Raw genomic sequence first — 20,754 nt, forward strand, 5'->3', positions numbered from 1 at the left:
CGTGGTGTAACTCATTCACTGTGGTGTAACTCATTCACCGTGGTGTGACCATTCACTGTGGTGTAACCATTCACCGTGGTGTAACCATTCACTGTGGCGTGACCATTCACCGTGGTGTGACCATTCACTGTGGTGTGACCATTCACTGTGGTGTGACCATTCACCGTGGTGTAACCATTCACTGTGATGTGACCATTCACCGTGGTGTAACTCATTCACTGTGGTGTAACCATTCACTGTGGTGTAACCATTCACCGTGGTGTAACTCATTCACTGTGGTGTAACCATTCACTGTGGTGTAACCATTCACTGTGATGTGACCATTCACCGTGGTGTAACTCATTCACCGTGGTGTGACCATTCACCGTGGTGTGACCATTCACCGTGGTGTAACCATTCACTGTGATGTGACCATTCACCGTGGTGTAACTCATTCACCGTGGTGTAACTCATTCACTGTCGTGTGACCATTCACTATGATGTGACCATTCACCGTGGTGTGACCATTCACCGTGGTGTAACTCATTCACTGTGATGTGACCATTCGCCGTGGTGTAACTCATTCACCGTGGTGTAACCATTCACTGTGGTGTGACCATTCACCGTGGTGTAACCATTCACTGTGGTGTAACCATTCACTGTGGTGTGACCATTCACCGTGGTGTGACCATTCACTGTGGTGTAACCATTCACCGTGGTGTAACCATTCACTGTGGTGTGACCATTCACTGTGGCGTAATCATTCACTGTGGTATAACCCATTCACCGTGGTGTAACCATTAACTGTGATGTGACCATTCACCGTGGTGTAACTCATTCACCGTGGTGTGACCATTCACTGTGGTGTGACCATTCACTGTGGTGTAACCATTCACTGTGGTGTAACCATTCACCATGGTGTAACCATTCACTGTGGTGTAACCATTCACCGTGGTGTAACCCATTCACCGTGGTGTAACCCATTCACCGTGGTGTAACCAATTCACAGCGTGCTCCTAATTGGACCGCGGCCGCATTATTTTTTTTGTGTTATTTGTGACACTCCGTGACGGTAATCATCTCAGGCAAGTGGAACGACACGACCACCAAACACTGCCCCGCAAACCCTCCAATTTCCTCTGGCAAACTGTCCCTGGCGCAATAACAGAGACAATGTAGCCGGAGCTGTCTGTAAAGATCTCCGTCGCACGCACAGAGACACACACACACACACAAATGGCCAACGGGCGGAATGGATTGTATTTGTAGAAAATAATTACCGTCGACTGCTCAGCACGGGTTAACGCGAACACATTGTCCGTATGTTTACTCCCCACCCGCGCGCGCCCCCGTCCTCCGACAAAGCGCGTGCGTTAACTCTCGTCTCAATGTTCACGTGGTTACAACGACGACGACGACGTGTACGGCGCGTCGTGTTACGGGCGCTCGTTTACCGTCATCTCCCAGATTATTAATATGCGCGCGCGCTTATAATCCGGAGAATGCGGTAATTCGCCTGAGCAGTCCCGAATTTGACGGGAGCAGCAGCAACAACAGGACCACTCCACACCCCAGCCCCAGCCTTATCCACACCACCGGCTCAAAGGAACTGGACGACTTGTGGCCAACGGTGCCGTCAAGGGCCGCGCAGTGCCGGATTATCCACGTAGCAAACGGAGCTGCTACGGGCCCCGCACTTTCTAGGGGCCCCGCGCTAAATGCTTTAAAGCTCAATATTCCGGTTCACCGATTCTGCACTTGCTCTATTACTATCGTACTTTTAATTCAGGGCCCCCTTTATAGCGTATGCTGCAGGCCCCGCACTAGCTTAATCTTGGCCCGCCGACTCAGAGAGGGAGAGAGAGAGAGTTCATGATAAAGGTTTTTGGGTTAGATCGCGTTATTTATAAATGTGTCGTAACCCTCCACCACCTGACACGGCCAATCAGCAAAAAAGTGTCACGTTGACAAAAGACAATTAATTCACTCTTCAACACACCGGTGGGCTAAAGTAGTGAATTATTTGTCTTTTGTCAACGTGACACTTTTTTGCTGATTGGCCGTGTCGGGTGGTGGAGGGTTACGACACATTTATAAATAACGCGATCTAACCCAAAACACTTTATTATGAATAATATTGGTCGCGAAAGCCTACGTGTTAGAGAGAGAGAGAGTTGTTTCGTCGAGGTTTTTGGTTCAGATCGCGTGATTATAAATGAGTCGTTAAACCCGCCACCAGCCCGACACAGCCAATTCAGTGAGTCTTGTCACGTGAACAAAACGTGCTAATTGGTTGCGAGTTCCGCACACCGGGTTGTGTGTTGCAGAGTAAAACCCACCTGCGACGTTGACAATTCGAGTCCGCCCGTAATTACAACCAGCATCATCAGGCGGACAGCCAAGAAGAGTGGGCAGCATGATCAGGCGACACAACCTCTATTATGGAGAGAGAGAGAGGGTCGCACGTAGCAAAACGCGAGGTCACGAACCGGGAATAGGTTGAACAACCCTCGAGTGTGCTCAAGGGGAGCTCTTGGCGTCGTCAATTGCCGACGGCAGCGGACCGAGCAGCCGGGTCCCGTGGACAAGGAGCAGAAGGCCGCAGCGGTGACCCCCGGGTCACGCCACGCATTAGTCACCGCTTAAGGGCGCCCACCACACCCACCACCACTACCCCCCACCACTACCCCCCACCACTACCCACCACCACTACCCACCACCACCACCCCCCACCACCACACCCACTACCACCACTACCACCACTACCCCCACCGCCACCCCCACCACCACCCCCACCACCACCACTACCACCACCACTACCACCACTACCACTACCACCACCACCCCCCACCACCACCACCACCCTCACCACCACCACTACCCCCACCACCACCACTACCACCACACCCACCACCACACCCACCACTACCCCCACCACCCCCACCACCACCACCACCCCCACCACCACCACCCTCACCACCACCCCCCACCACCACCACTACCCCCACCACCACCCACCACCACCCCCACTACCACCACTACCCCCACCACTACCCCCACCACCACCACTAACCCACCACACCCACCACCACTACCCCCACCACCACCACCCTCACCACCACCACCCCCACCACCACCACCCTCACCACCACCCCCACCACCACCACTACCCCCACCACCACCCCCACCACCACCACCACCACCCCCCACCACCACCACTACCCCCACCACCACACCCACCACCACTACCCCCACCACCACCCCCACCACCACCACCCCCACCCCCACCACCACCACTACCACCACTACCCCCACCACCCCCACCACCACCACTACTACTAGCCCCACCACCACCCCCACCACCACCACCCCCACCACCACCACCCCCACTACCACCACCACCACCACTACCACCACCACCACCACCCCCACCACCACCACCCCCCACCACCACCACTACCACCACCACCACCACTACCACCACCACCACCACCACCCCCACTACCACCACCCCCACCACCACTACCACCACCACCACCACCACCACCCCCACCACCACTACCCCCACCACCACCCCCACCACCACCACCCCCACCACCACCACTACCACCACCACTACCCCCACCACCACCACCACCCCCGCCCCCACCACCACCCAGACCCCGCCAAATAATTCGCAATTATCTGCCGGGAAAATTGCGGTGCACTCTAAGAGCCAAATCAGACCGCGCGGGCCCGAAGCCGTTTGAAGTCGAGAAATCCGCGTGATTATTGCCCGAACTCTCTCCGTGATGATGTCCGCTCGACGGCGGTTCACGCTTCATGGATCGTGTCGGGGTTTGTTTCTGCTCTTCTTTGCACAACAAAAGGGTTGGTCTCTTTGGGGTGAGATCGCGCGCATGTAAATGTTGCGTCGTTAAACCCGCCACCACCCGACACGGCCAACTGGTAAGTTATGTCACGTGCCAATTCGTTACGAGCACAGCACACCCGCGGTGTGTTGGAGAGCAAATCCACGACGTTTACAATTGTTGAGTATCCGCCGCCGTCTCGCCAGTAAATTATAACTTGCTTCACCAGGCAGGCAGGCAGGGATGTGTGGACGCGTTCACTGGTGGTGCCAGTCGGGGGGGGAGGGGTGTAGTAGCTGATACACGTGCAGTAGCTACTACACGTGCAGTAGCTGCTTCACGCGCAGTAGCTGCTACACGCGCAGTAGCTGCTACACGCGTAGTAGCTGCTACACGTGCAGTAGCAGCTACACGTGCAGTAGCTGCTACACATGTAGCAGCTAAGGGCCCCGCACTTTCAAGGGCCCCCCGCTAAATGCTTTCTAGCTATCAATCCCGGTTCAGTGATCCTGCACTCGCTCTATTACTATAGTACTATACCGCCTTCAACGTTTATGAACGACCGCGTGTTTAAGGCTAGCGATTTGTCGTATTATCTGGCTGTGTAGCAAATGAAAAAAATGCAATTGCTTAACTGTGCAAGTTAAACATTTATGTATTTTAATATGTACGTGTTATTTTTTTCAAATGTAGGGCCCCTTTATAACATCGTGTTGCAGGCCCCGCACTCGCTTCATCTGGCACTGACTACACCCACACTACCGAGTGCTCTAATGAGTGCCGCGTGTTCGCATTTCCGTATGAGAGTCACGGCAGAGCCTCCGGGGATATAATTGTGTTGAGCTTGCGAAGAGCAACCGGTCCCTTAATGTTGCACGATTAAAGGTTTGTTTTGTGTGGTTTCAAAAAAAAAAGGATCAGAATCCTACCACTCCGATGGAGGCGTCTTCCCCCTGCATTGCCAATGCGGTGTTCTTTAGTTTGCGACGTTAATCCACTCAGATTGTTATTTTGTAAATAAATAAACGGGCTGAGTTGATGGTACATCAAAATATCGAATTAAGAAGAAAAAAAACACAATCTCATGTCAAACAGATTTTAATGACAAAAAAAAATCCGTACCTCCACGTAGCAAATTAGACTTTTTTTTAAAATATACCCAACGTCGTACAATGGCACCACGGCCTTGTGTTGAGGACTTTAATATCGGCAAAGCGGTTGATTACTCAAACGTTGGCATGCGCGTGGATATATTTGGGCCAATGTTGGTGGAGCAACGTTGGGCCAACGTTGGGCTGCAACTCTTCACATGTCACACTCGGTAGCATCAACAAGACTCCACGTTTACTTCCCAGGACATGAATCGTAAAAGTAATACTTTTACGGAAGAGGGGAAGGAGAGGGTGACACATTCCCAAGGCTACAAGGCCGTTGTTGTTGTTATTGTTATTATTGTTGGGGGGTTTGAGTCCACTCAAATTTATGTAACCGTAAAAAGTAAAGAATGCTTTTTATTTTTTTTACGGAAAATGTCTACACAGGCCTAAGGCTGTTGTTGCATTCAACAACATCTCAAGCAGACAGTGAACTTGCGTCCACTTCATAGACGCGTGACTGCGCTGAATAAAATAGAAAAATCTACGTACACTGAACAATAACATATAGCGTACTACGATATACTGTACTATAACAAGACCGCTTGTGTTGCGATCGAAACGTCTTGGGGTTTTTTTGCTTATATTATTTTTAATTTATATTCTTGGTTCTTTCGGTAAAGTCACGTAGAAGGGAAACAATAAAATAATGAAAATATAAAAGAATAAAATTCTCACGACGTTTCGACTGCATCACAAGCAATCATCATCACCTGATGATGATTGTTTTATATTTTTATTCTTTTAGTTTCCCTTCTACGTGACTTTACCGAAAGAACCAAGAATATGAATCCCTGCAGTCACGAAAGCTTTAAATCAAAATTTTATTTTTAATTCCTTTCAAAAAATGTATTTAAAATTTATTTAACTATTTTTATTGTGGGTGTTTTTTGCTTTTACTATTTTCAGTTTATTATTTTCATTCCTTTTATTTTAATTGTATTTTTACGTGACTTTACCGAAAGAACCAGTAACATATATCCCGTACCGTAGATCAGTGGTTCTTAACCTGGTGTGCACGCACCCACATGGGGGTAGCGAGACACGGACATATTTCTTGAGAAGGTAAATAATGAAAAACACAAAGCAAGCACGGGCACGTGAGTAACTACTTTGTGTCGTCAAACTCTACGTGTTAACAATCTCTACGCGTTAACAATCTCTACGTGTTAACAATCTCTACGTATTAACAATCTCTACGTGTTTACAATCTCTACGTGTTAACAATCTCTACGTGTTAACAATCTCTACGTATTAGCAATCTCTACGTGTTTACAATCTCTACGTGTTAACAATCTCTACGTGTTAACAATCTCTACGTGTTAACAATCTCTATGTGTTAACAATCTCTATGTGTCGTCAATCTCTACGTGTTAACAATCTCTACGTGTTAACAATCTCTACGTGTTAACATTCTCTACGTGTTAACAATCTCTACGTGTTAACAATCTCTACGTGTTAACAATCTCTATGTGTCGTCAAACTCTTCGTGTTAACAATCTCTACGTGTTAACAATCTCTACGTGTTAACAATCTATATGTGTCGTCAAACTCTACGTGTTAACAATCTCTACGTGTTAACAACCTCTACGTGTTAACAATCTCTACGTGTTAACAAACTCTACGTGTTAACAAACTCTATGTGTCGTCAAACTCTACGTGTTAACAACCTCTACGTGTTAACAATCTCTACGTGCTAACAATCTCTACGTGTTAACAATCTCTACGTGTTAACAATCTCTACGTCTTAACAATCTCTACGTGTTAACAATCTCTATGTGTCGTCAAACTCTACGTGTTAACAATCTCTACGTGTTAACAATCTCTACGTGTTAACAATCTCTACGTGTTAACAATCTCTATGTGTCGTCAAACTCTACGTGTTAACAATCTCTACGTGTTAACAATCTCTACGTGTTAACAATCTCTATGTGTCGTCAATCTCTACGTGTTAACAATCTCTACGTGTTAACAATCTCTACTTGTTCACAATCTCTACGTGTTAACAATCTCTACGTGTTAACAATCTATGTGTCGTCAAACTCTACGTGTTAACAATCTCTACGTGTTAACAATCTCTACGTGTTAACAATCTCTACGTGTTAACAATCTCTACGTGTTAATGAACTCTACGTGTTAACAATCTCTACGTGTTAACATTCTCTATGTGTTAACAATATCTACGTGTTAACAATCTCTACGTGTTAACAATCTCTACGTGTTAACAATCTATGTGTCGTCAAACTCTACGTGTTAACCATCTCTACGTGTTAACAATCTCTACGTGTTAACAATCTCTACGTGTTAACAATCTATATGTGTCGTCAAACTCTACGTGTTAACAATCTCTACGTGTTAACAATATCTACGTGTTAAGAATCTCTATGTGTCGTCAAACTCTACGTGTTAACAATCTCTACGTGCTAAGAATCTCTATGTGTCGTCAAACTCTACGTGTTAACAATCTCTACGTGTTAATCTCTACGTGTTAACAATTTCTACCTGTTAACAATCTCTACGTGTTAACAATCTCTACGTGTTAACAATCTCTACGTATTAACAATCTCTACGTGTTAACAATCTCTACGTGTTAACAATCTCTACGTGTTAACAATCTCTACGTGTTAACAATCTCTACGTGTTAACAAACTCTACGTGTTAACAATCTCTACGTGTTAACATTCTCTACGTGTTAACAATCTCTACGTGTTAAAAAATCTCTACGTGTTAACAGTCATTTTGTAACGAGGACCAAAGGCGTGCAGAGGATGCAGTAAAGGTTAAGAACCACTGCACTATACTATACACTACTATACACTACACTATACACAACACTACTATACACAACTATACTATACACTACACTAATATACACTACTATACTATACACTATACACTACACTATACACTACTCCTATACACTACACTACTATACACTACACCACTATACACTACATTATACACTACACTGCTATACACTACACTACTATACACTACACTATACACTACACTATACACTACGCTATACACTACTCCTATACACTACTATACACTACACTATACACTACACTACTATACAGAACACTATACACTACACTATACACTACGCTATACACTACTCCTATACACTACACTACTATACACTACACAATGCACTACACTACTATACACTACATTATACACTACACTACTATACACTACACTACTATACACTACACTACTATACACTACTATACACTACACTACTATACACTACACTATACACTACACTACTATACACTACATTATACACGACACTACTATACACTACACTACTATACACGACTATACACTACACTATACACTACACTATACACTACACTATTATACACTACACTATACACTACACTACCATACACTACACTACTATACACTACATTATACACTGCACTCCTATACATTACACTACTATACACTACACTCTACACTACACTATACACTACGCTATACACTACTCCTTTACACTACACTACTATACACTACACTATACACTACTATACACTACATTATACACTACACTACTATACACTACACTATACACTACTATACACTACATTATACACTACGCTATACACTACATTATACACTACACTACTATACACTACACTATACACTACACTACTATACACTACACTAATATACACTACAATCCTATACACTACACTATACACTACACTACTATACATTACATTATACACTACGCTATATACTACACTATACACTGCACTACTATACACTACACTATACACAACACTCCTATATACTACACTATACACTACATTACTGTACACTACGCTATTCACTACACTACTATACACTACACTACTATACACTACATTATACACTACACTACTATACACTACACTATACACTACACTACTATACACTACACTACTATACACTACACTACTGTACACTACACTCCTATACACTATACACTACACTACTATACACTACATTATACACTACACTACTATACACTACACTATACACTACTGTACACTACACTCCTATACACTACACTATACACTACACTACTATACACTACATTATACACTACGCTATACACTACATTATACACTACACTACTATACACTACACTACTATACACTACACTACTATACACTACAATCCTATACACTACACTATACACTACACTACTATACACTACATTATAAACTACGCTATATACTACACTATACACTGCACTACTATACACAACACTATACACTACACTCCTATATACTACACTATACACTACACTACTATACACTACGCTATTCACTACACTACTATACACTACACTACTATACACTAAACTACTATACACTACATTATACACTACACTCCTATACACTACACTATACACTACACTACTATACATTACACTCCTATACACTACACTATACACTACGCTATACACTACTCCTATACACTACACTACTATACACTACTCCTATACACTACACTACTATACACTACACTATACACTACACTACTATACACTACATTATACACTACTATACACTACACTACTATACACTCCTATACACTACACTATACACTACACTACTATACACTACACTCCTATACACTACACAATACACTACACTACTATACACCACACTACTATACACTACATTATACACTACGCTATACACTACACTATACACTGCACTACTATACACTACACTATACACTACACTTCTATATACTACACTATACACTACACTACTATACACTACACTACTATACACTATGCTATACACTGCACTACTATACACTAAACTACTATACACTACATTATACACTACACTCCTATACACTACACTACCATACACTACACTATACACTACACTCCTATACACTACACTATACACTACACTACTATACACTACATTATACACTGCACTACTATACACTACACTACTATACACTACACTACTATACACTTTACTATATACTACACTTCTTTACACTACAATATACACTACACTCCTATACACTACACTACTATACACTACGCTATACACGACACTATACATTACACTATACACTACACTACTATACACTACACATTACACTACTACTATACACCACGCTATACACTACGCTATACACTACACTATACACTACACTATACACTACACCAGTGGTTCTTCTTGACTTGGGGTGCACGAGATGCCCTTTCTGGGGGGTGGGGTTAGCGAGACACGGACAGATTTATTTGTTGAAGGTAAATAATCGAAAATAAATTAAGCACGGCCACGTAATTACCAACGTACTTTGTCTCATCAAACCCTCTGCGTTTATTAACATAGTATTTTTTTTTGCGATTGATAAGCAAAGGGGCGCAAGGCTGCTGTTAAAGGTTTAAGAATCACTGTTGTAGATCAGGGATTTAAGAAACGCCGGATAACCACCCGTCGTGTTCGTAGCGCAGCGCGCTACCCGCTACACTACCGCTCCTCACAACTCCACCACACTCACACTCCAACACACTCCACCACACTCACACTCCCACACACTCACACTCCCACACACTCCACCACACTCGCACTCACACTCCCACACACTCCCACACACTCCACCACACTCTCACTCCGACACACTCCACCACACTCACACTCCAACACACTCACACTCCCACACACTCACACTCCCACACACTCCACCACACTCTCACTCCGACACACTCCACCACACTCACACTCCAACACACTCACACTCCCACACACTCACACTCCCACACACTCCACCACACTCACACTCAACCACACTCCACCACACACACACTCCCACACACTCACTTTCCCACACACTCCACCACACTCACACTCCACCACACTCCCACACCCTCCAACACGTTCACACTCCAACACACTCCACCACACTCACACTCCCACACACTGACACGCCACCACACTCCCACACCCTCCAACACACTCACACTCCAACACACTCACACTCCAACACACTCAGTTCAGTTTATTTTGGTATAGCCCTGTTAGCCATCCGGCTCTTGAATCGGGTGCAACCACAACAAACAAAAAAAACAAAAACACGAACAAGAAAAACATCTTAAAGTGACTATGTGTTGATTGTGCAAACAGAAAATCCATGGAAAAAAAACAGCAAAAATATTCCTGAAAAAGCACCGTACACCAACACACTCACACTCCCACACACTCCACCACACTCACACTCCACCACACTCACACTCCCACACACTCCACCACACACACACTCCACCACACTCACACTCCACCACACTCACACTCCCACACACTCCACCACACACACACTCCAACACACTCACCCTCCAACACACTCACACTCCACCACACCACACCACACCCTCCAACACACTCACACTCCACCACACTCCACCACACTCCCACACCCTCCAACACACTCCACCACACTCCACCACACACACTCACACTCCACCACACTCACACTCCCACACACTCCATCACACACACACACTCCAACACACTCACCCTCCAACACACACTCCACCACACTCCCACACCCTCCAACACACTCACACTCCACCACACTCCACCACACACACTCACACGCCAACACACTCACACTGCAACACACTCACACTCCCAGACACTCACACTCCCACACATGCGCACTGTTGCAAGCCGTCTCTCCAGCAGCCCCAGGGTACACGTCACACCCCCTGTATGTACTGCTCCCCCACCCTCCCCAACATATTTCTGGAATGGAAATAAAATGATGAAATAAAATAATAAAATTCTCACGACGTTTCGGCCACAACACAAGTGGCCTTCTTCAGGTGAAGAAACAGGTCTATCAAGAAGAGAGAACTTGAATGAACGCTGTTAAGCAAGGACTGTGTCTTTTGAAACTGTGTGGGCGGAGTTGAAGAGGTAGTCATTTTGTCTACATGTTCCCAATCCGATGTAGACATTGTTGCCGTTAATGTTAAGTGTGATTTGTAGAGTATCTTGGCTAACTGATCTAGTTGGGTGCGTGTAAGTCTTGACATTTTCCGAGAAGAGAGCTAAGCTAGTTCTAACCAGAATTCGTTTTGCATTAAAATAAGTTGCAGCAGCAGAGGTTACTGTAAATGCGGTTGGTAGTACCTTAGAGTCGCGGCATCTCTTCAGAAAGGTGAGACTCGATTAGTGAGCCTTCTTATCCCGGAGTTTGTTGAAGGACTGCAGGGATTCATCTTATTGGTTCTGTCGGTAAAGTCAGACAAGACACTCTACAAATCACACTTAACATTGACGGCAACAATGTCTACATCGGATTGGGAACATGTAGACAATATGACTGCCTCTTCAACTCCGACCACACAGTTTCAAAAGACACGGTCCTTGCTTAACAGCGTTCATTCAAGTTCTGTCTTCTTGATATACCTATTTCTTCACCTGAAGAAGGCCACTTGTGTTGTGGCCGAAACGTCGTGATAATTTTATTAGTTTATTCCATCATTTTATTTCCATTCTACGTGGTGGTGACTTTACCGAAAGAACCAAGAAGATGAATCCCTGCAGTCACGAAAGCTTTAAATCGAAATATTTCTGGAACCTTCCAACTCTCTAAATTCGGTGGCTCTAAAACAACAACAACAACAACGTGGCCACACGTCAAAGTTCTTCTGAGCTGGTGCTCTGGGTAAGGCTGTACCAGTGAAAAAATTGGCCACGTTCTGTTTACGTGACAACCCTTCCTGGTTGGCTGTGTCGGGCGGTGGCGGGCTTTAACGACACAACATTTATACATTCACGCGATGTAACCCCCCCCCCCCCCAAAAAAAAAAAACCCTCTTTTGTGGCTGAGTGAGAGGTGCTGTACACGCAACGATGCACACTTCTGATGTGTGCGCGCGCGTTGTTAAATCCGCGTGTTGCAGCGTGTGCACGAGGGACCTTTGCCAGGGCCGTGACCCGCAGATGAACCTCGAGCATCCGTTACGAAGGCGCTCCGTGAACCCGCGGGCTTGTTAGTCAGGGTCTGTTGTTGCGATGTGGTGATGAGCTTCTTCATACGCTCAAAGGCGAGATGGCTATTTATAATCAGGGGTGTGAAAATAGCGGCTCAGCGACACAACGAAATAGGGCGGGGGTCTTTTGCCGCTATGAGCATTTTTATTTTACCAGGTAAGGCCCACTGAGCTACAGAGCTCTTTGTGAGAAGCGACCTGGCCACAAATGATAGCTCAACGAGTGTGTTTATCGCGTGGAAATGTATGACGGCTAACATGCTCTAGACGTGTTTTTAAAAAATGTGGAGGGTGAAACCGGAAGACCCCGGAGAAAAATTCCAAGCGATCACGGGGAGAGAACGTGAAAGCTCAAAAATATACAGGGGTCGAGATCGAACCCACGACCTCCTGTATACCAGACGAGGTTGTTAACATCTCCTAGCCACCGTGATGATGATGGGAGATACGCAAACTCCAAATATACAGGAGCAGGCTTCAGGGTCGAGATCGAACCCACGACCTCCTGTATACCAGACGAGGTTGTTAACATCTCCTAGCCACCGTGATGATGATGGGAGATACGCAAACTCCAAATATACAGCAGCAGGCTTCAGGGTCGGGATCGAACCCACGACCTCCTGTATACCAGGCGAGGTTGTTAACATCTCCTAGCCACCGTGATGATGAGAGATACGCAAACTGCACATATACAGCAGCAGGCTTCAGGGTCGGGATCGAACCCACGACCTCCTGTACACCAGACGAGGTAGTTAACATCTCCTAGCCACCGTGATGATGATGAGAGAGACACGCAAACTCCAAATATACAGCAGCAGGCTTCAGGGTCGGGATCGAACCCACGACCTCCTGTATACCAGACGAGGTAGTTAACATCTCCTAGCCACCGTGATGATGATGAGAGAGACACGCAAACTCCAAATATACAGCAGCAGGCTTCAGGGTCGGGATCGAACCCACGACCTCCTGTATACCAGGCGAGGTAGTTAACATCTCCTAGCCACCGTGATGATGATAAGAGAGACACGCAAACTCCAAATATACAGCAGCAGGCTTCAGGGTCTGAATCGAACCCACGACCTCCTGTACACCAGACGAGGTAGTTAACATCTCACCACCGCGGCATCCATGAGACGCGTTGAACCGAAGCTTTGCTGAATTTAATTTAAAAAAAAATATCACTCCTGGAAAGAGGCCGTGTGATTGATGAAAGGTGACCCAAAAAAACCCTAATATTTTTGTTGTGGAGGAACTTATATGGGAGGGAGTTATATTGCCTGGCCATTTCAACTCTCCACAACTACGCTCATTAATTAACGACTGTTTTGACGTGAGATTCAGAATCACAGGACAATGACAACAAACAAACAAACAAACCCCAACGGCGTTCACAAAATCTCATCATAATATAGAGTACACAACTCTAAAGAATCATCCGTGCCGTTTGGCGTCACACCGAGAGGCAAGAGACGGCTTGAACCAGGCGAGACTGGGCCCTGAGGGTAATTCGTCTGCCAGGGGGAGGTGGACAATGGCTGCTGCTGCTGCTTCTGCTGCTGCTACCGCTGCCGTGATCCCAAATTGAGCCCAAGTTGAGGGCAATTTTCGAATTCGCCAAATTTGGGCTCAGGATCAAAGGACGCGGGCAAATTTTAAAGGCATCGCGTGGACTGACTGCGAACTCGACACGAACGACAGCGAGTGGGCTTGGTGGAGGCAGGGCGCGCCACGGCCACGTGGCACGACGGCCGACGGATGAGACTGGTCATGGAATGGCAGCCAAAGGAGGGAAACACGCCCCATGAGGATAACCACTTCAGAGATGGGGGGAGGGAGGGGGTGGGGAGATAAAATTTAAATGATGTGTATTGTAACATCGCAGCTCCACGAGGAACGGTGATGGCATGGGGAGGTCTCCATCCAGCCGTTCGTGATGATAGTCGTACGCGAAGCTTCGTTCGCCGATGCAAAAGCATTGAGATTTGGCAACAACGGGGCGGGCGGGTGGTTGTGATGGGTGAGACGCGTGCGCTGGGCGGAGGAGGATGATAGGGTGGGCAACTTTGAGAGCGCGTGGCAGGATAAGCGATCGCTGTGCATGTCGACAGACCCTCCTCCACACCACCACGGGCAACGCGTGCGGAGCATGGAGGGGGTGGTGGGGGTGGAGGGTGGAGGTGGTGAGGAAGGCGGTGGTGGAGCGGGAAGGGGGGTAGCGACTCATCCAGCAGTGGATTGACAACCCGGCGGGGTTGTGCACGTGACCGCGTTGTTATTTCGAGGTTCCCTGGCGACGATGCCGATCGCGTCGCGCGTGCGTCACAGGGCCCCGTGACGCACGCGCGGCAGGTGTGGCGGGCACCCACTCGGGGAGGAGGGGGGGGGGGTCGCGGGCGAGCTGGCAGTGCCGCACCCCCCTCCACCCCCCCCCCCCCCCACAGCTGGGGTCGGCTCAGGCGGGTGTCTTCGTGTGTAGCCACTCGTGATTGGTGGAGCGGTTAGCGCTGCGTTGCGCTACGCTACGCTACGAACCCGGCGCAACCAGGAGTTCGAGTCCCGTTCACGGCCAACACCACAGTGACGGTTCTAATCTGTGCCGGTCCTGGGCCTCCCCTAGGTGGACTCAGCCTCAAATGAGTACCTGGTGCGATGTGTAAACAGCGCCGCTGGAGAGACAAAGGCGGCCGGGCGTGGTGTTGGACACCCACCCCCTCGTGTGCCGTGCCGGCCTTCATAGGTGCACGCTAACAGCACTTGCCCCAACAGTCTGTTAAGGCTATACGGGGGATCTTTGCCTTTGTCAGTGAGCATGGGCTGCAGGGTGAATAGGTCTCACACGAATCTTCTACATTTACATTTACACGAGTGCCCTAATGTTCAAACACAACATAATTGTGTACAGCATAATTGCGTATTCATGTAATGTTGTGTCGAACAGGAACCCATGAAAAGGGCGGCCCTTGCCGACAGCACCTGCCTGTTCACCAGAACTGTTGTGCCCGGCCCTGATACTGCTGATGAGACACTGCATGTCGCAACCGATCCAGAGGTGGTTTTATTTTTGCTTGTGCCGAGCCAATGCTGCCGAAATTATGCACTCTCAGAAGGCAGTGTGCGACTGACGTGGAATTAGATTGATATATGAATGAGACGTGTTGTCTGCATAGCTATTTTAATACACACACGCAACACGTGAATTACACACGCACTCTCCACCACCACCACACCGCACTTTATTATTCGTGTTTGCCGTGTAACGGTGTAATTGCAGTCCTTAATGTCCTGCGCCTCGTCAAAGCGGTGGGGCACTAATTAGGGTCGACCCAGAAGGCATTAGTGCCACCAGGGCTCCATTAGCACAATCGGCCCTGGGTAAGGCCTGCACTCAAATAATTTGGCTGTAGAGACAGAGACGCGGTCAATGCATGGGACGAGGCGGCCGAGTTTGGGCCGGTGGGTAATAGCGATTGGTGGTTGTAGACACTGGAGATTCAGCATCAGCACAGCCGATGAGTTCGATTCCCATCCACGGTTAACATCGTTGGCGAATATCTGGACCGGTCCCTCACACCCCAATTGTACCAACCGGCGTGCCGGTGAAGGATGCCTGCGTCCAACAGGTCGACAAAGAGCTGTGAATTGTTTACCGATGAGAGCAATTTGACTTCACGTTGATGTCGCGTTCGTGTATGTGCAGGTGCGTGAAGTGTAGCGGTCAGCGCGCTACGCTGCGCTACGAACCCGGCGACTCGAGTTCGATTCCCGCACACGGCCAACATTGGTGACGATTTCTGAACAGGTCCTGGGCCTCCGCTAGGTCGACTCAGCCTCAAATGGGTACCTGGTGCGGTGCGTAAACGTCGCCGCTGGGGAGACAAAGGCGGCCGGGCGTGGTGTTGGCCACCCACCCCCTCGCGTGCCGTGCCGGCCTTCACAGGTGCTCGCAAACAGCACTTGCCCCAACAGTCTGTTACAGGCTACACAGGGGGATCTTTGTCTTTTTATTTGTAGAGAGATGCAGGCCAGACTGATGAGCCGGATGCCTTCTCTCGCCCCCTTTCCCCCCCCCTCCCCCCGGTGTAGAGTCATCATCTTTTTGTTTGTTAATGTTCCGAGTTGGTCATGACACTCGCGCTTGAGCCGGAGAGACTGGAAGGCATTGGCCGGATCAGCTTCACAATTACAGTCGGGGGCTGCGAGACGTTTGTGCAGCCCCATGGGTTTTGTAATCGCCAACAACGCTGTCCCCCCGCATCGGCGCACCAGCACAACATCGTGGATGCGAGCAGGAGCATCTTGCGGACTGCACAGTGACGGAACAGCGCACGCGGGCCCTACGTCCTTTACACCAAGGAGCCCACCGTGGAGCTGATCCGCCAAGTGACCATCATCGGCTTGCCATCTCTAAGATGCCTCCTGCCATTCTGACCGTGGACGACCCCGTTCAAAGCCACACAGCGGCCTCGTCTCGGCTCGCTGACGGAGGTTGCAGGCGAGGACTTCATCATGGCTCGCAGCTGCGTTTGGCCTCGTCAACGCCTCCTCCCCCATGGCCCGGGGGCCAAAGGTCGAGGACCGCGGCTCTCCGCGCTGTCCCCATGGCCGCACGTGGTTGATCCACGTGCGGCCATGGTTGATCCGCGTGCTACGACGAAGGGGGAAATTGCCCTAAAACGTCGCCTATCATCAATGCACGCTGCCTCCTCTCGTGGCCACGGTGCTATCGACAAATGTGTCGAGCCTCTGGCATTTGCGCTTCCGTACCACCCCCCGCCCGCCCGCAGACACGGTATCGCCCGAGAGAAGGCGCTTTCGGGAGGTCATTTCGGTTGCGCCAAACGTTTGACATTCGACCTTCGGCGTCACCGATTTCGTAAACGTTTCTCGCGCGATCGTTCGCAATTTAAGAAACCTGGCCGCCCCCCACGTACCCCCCCCCCCTTTCCCTCGCCCCCCCCCCCTTCCCCACCGGCATCTTTCGCTTCGTTAAATTTGCCGTTACATTCGGCCACGTGGGGATCGGGGTGTTTAATTGGCAGCAGCGCGCACACTTCACGTGGATGCCGTGGGCGACACGGCTCCTCCCGGGAGGAGGAGGGGGCTGGGGGTTTAAGCACGGCACGGATTCTGTGGCTGTGACTCCCCCCCACCCCCACCTCCTCATCCTCCTCGACCTCCTCGTCGTCCTCGTCGAGTGGTGAATTCGTGACATCCCGTGCATTGATGTTGGCCACCCGCGCCCGGCGTTTGCTAACCTGCTTCGCCACCGCTCCCCGGACCGATGTACATTTTAACCATTGGGACCCTGGCTTTGACTTGGAGCTTTGTTGTTGTTGCAACACCGCATTAGATTTAATATCGAATTAAATTAGTATCCACTAGATACTGCGTCGGATGGTGGATCGTCTTCACGACGCAAATGTTGGCCCAGATCAATCCGTGGTCAAACCCAAACAACAACAAGAATAATGATGATGAGTTGGAAGCACCTTGAGGTCAGACACGCGGGGTAACAGCGAAGCGATCGGAACGCGAAACTTTTTAAGAAAATGTCACGGTAAAGCGTGGCGAGACAGCCAGAGGCACACCGCGTGGTTTAGACCAGCAGTGGATTCTCAACCGGGGTGGTGGTGGGGGCCTACGTGGCAATGTCCCAGGGAAGAGAGAGAGGGGGGTTGGGGTACGTTGAGGTTTATTTACAAATTTCGTGAAATTATACCGTGCGCGGAGCGTCATTGGTGAACAATCACGTTGCACGAATCTGCCAATGTAAAATAACTGCGATGAAATGTGAATCCGTACGGTCACCTTGGACGGTATAAAAACACAAAACCTTTCTAAACTCATCGATCTTGAACACCGTGGTTTTTCGAGAGCTACCGGCGAGCGAGGGCACGTGACGTGACGCGTGCAGAGGTCGGACTTTGCTCGCTAGTTTCGGATGGCTCACAAATTTTTTTTACAAATCGGTCAAAATAACGACGCTCGTTGTTAAAATTCGTACATTTATTGCTTAGAATCACATTTGGGGTCTGGCAAATGGGGGGGGGGGGGGGGGGGTGGGGGGAAGTGTTAACTCGGTGGAAACGAAATTCAACGAGTGGGTGGGTGGGGGGGGGGGTTATAGGTGGGCAACTAAAATGTTCAAACCCACTGGGAGTAGAGAGCGCACGGGCACGTCAGAGACACCACGCTTCACTGTCGAGAACGGTAAGTGGACTTGGGCAGATGGTGATGACCCTCCTGTGGTCGAGACTAACGATGGAGTGGCTGACAAAGGAGAGAACGCGCCCCCCCCCACCCCACCCCACCCCCTGACCCAGGGCGCTCACCGCTACGGCGGAGACGGAACGATTGTCTCGGCTCACGCGAAGGAACCAGACGGATCGTTGCATCGCGCGGCCGGAAGAGTTGGCCACGGGTTCAGGCCAGAGGCGGAGGTGGCTGTGGTGGTGGTGGTGGGGGGGGGGGTGACAGCGGATGGTGTGGGAGGTGAGCCTTCATCCATCCAGCAGTGGATAGCCCACGGTGACGACGAGCATCCTCACTCGCAGCGGACGCCACGTTACGCTCGGCGTGTCCGTGCGCAGCGGGGGCGAACGCGGGTCCGTGGGCGCGCGTGGATTTTACGTCCCCCTCCCCCACGCTCCTCTCGCACGTTCGCTGCTGAACTCCCCCCCCCACACCCCCGGGGTCGATAAGCGCGCGGGCGTCTTTGGGACTCCTGCCCGGAGCCACGGCTGATGCGAGACGCCGCTGCCGCCCGTCTCGCTCCGCTCCGCGAGGGACGACGAGGCGACGCGTCAATTGGCACCTGCCCACGGCGCAAATCTGGCTGGAGCGACCCGCGACATCAAGCCCGTGTCAACAGGTCAAGTTCTAGACGACGCGATATGTTTTTTTGTTGTTTATAAATTATTATTTTTTATCGCTCCGCCTGATGAAGACCGCTTTGTGTTGCGATCGAAACGTCGTGGGGTTTTTTTTGCTTTTATTTTTTTATTTTATTTTTTATTTTCTATCTACGTGACTTTACCTAAATAACCAAGAATATTGATTATTATTTTTTTATTACTCTTTGGGTCTTTCGGTAAAGTCACGTAGATAGAAAAATAATAAATAATAAATCACGACGTTTCGATTGCAACACAAGCAATTGGCTTGTGTTTCGATCGAAACGTCGTGATTTTTTATTTTCATTTTTTTTTATCTATGCAACTTTTCGGAAAGACCCAAAGAATATGAATTCCTGCAGTCACGAAAGCTTTAAGTCAAAATTTTTTTTTTATTTAATTGATTTTACCAGGTTAAGGCCTCGCTTGGACTACATGCAGGGTGCTTAAGGTGTTTTGTTTTTTTAACACTTCAGAGAATTTGCACCACCACCACGAGAAAGTTGCCGCTTCCGGGTTCAGGAGATCACCTGGAGAAGATCCCAGGCCACGTGTTGACAACGATGGCGAACACGTGGGAGACTCTTTTTACTTTTTGAAACTATTAACATTACATTTGTTATCACGTCACCGTGTATTATCAGTTTTTTTTCCATTAAGAACGATAGTCCCATATAAGTGGGGTGGGTCTTTCCTTCCTGTTTCAAGCTATCGGAGGAAGCCGGATAACCCGGAGGAAACCCAATGCGGAACAGGTTGAGAGAGAAGATACAAACTCCACACAGAAGAAACGCCCGAGTCGGGATTCGAACCCGTGGCCCTTCTTGCTGCGAGTCGCGAATGTTAACCAC

The sequence above is a fragment of the Petromyzon marinus genome, chromosome 21 (assembly GCF_048934315.1).
Source record: "Petromyzon marinus isolate PM22_M1 ecotype Great Lakes invasive population chromosome 21, UKy_Petmar_22M1.pri1.0, whole genome shotgun sequence".
In the NCBI taxonomy this organism is placed as follows: domain Eukaryota; kingdom Metazoa; phylum Chordata; class Hyperoartia; order Petromyzontiformes; family Petromyzontidae; genus Petromyzon; species Petromyzon marinus.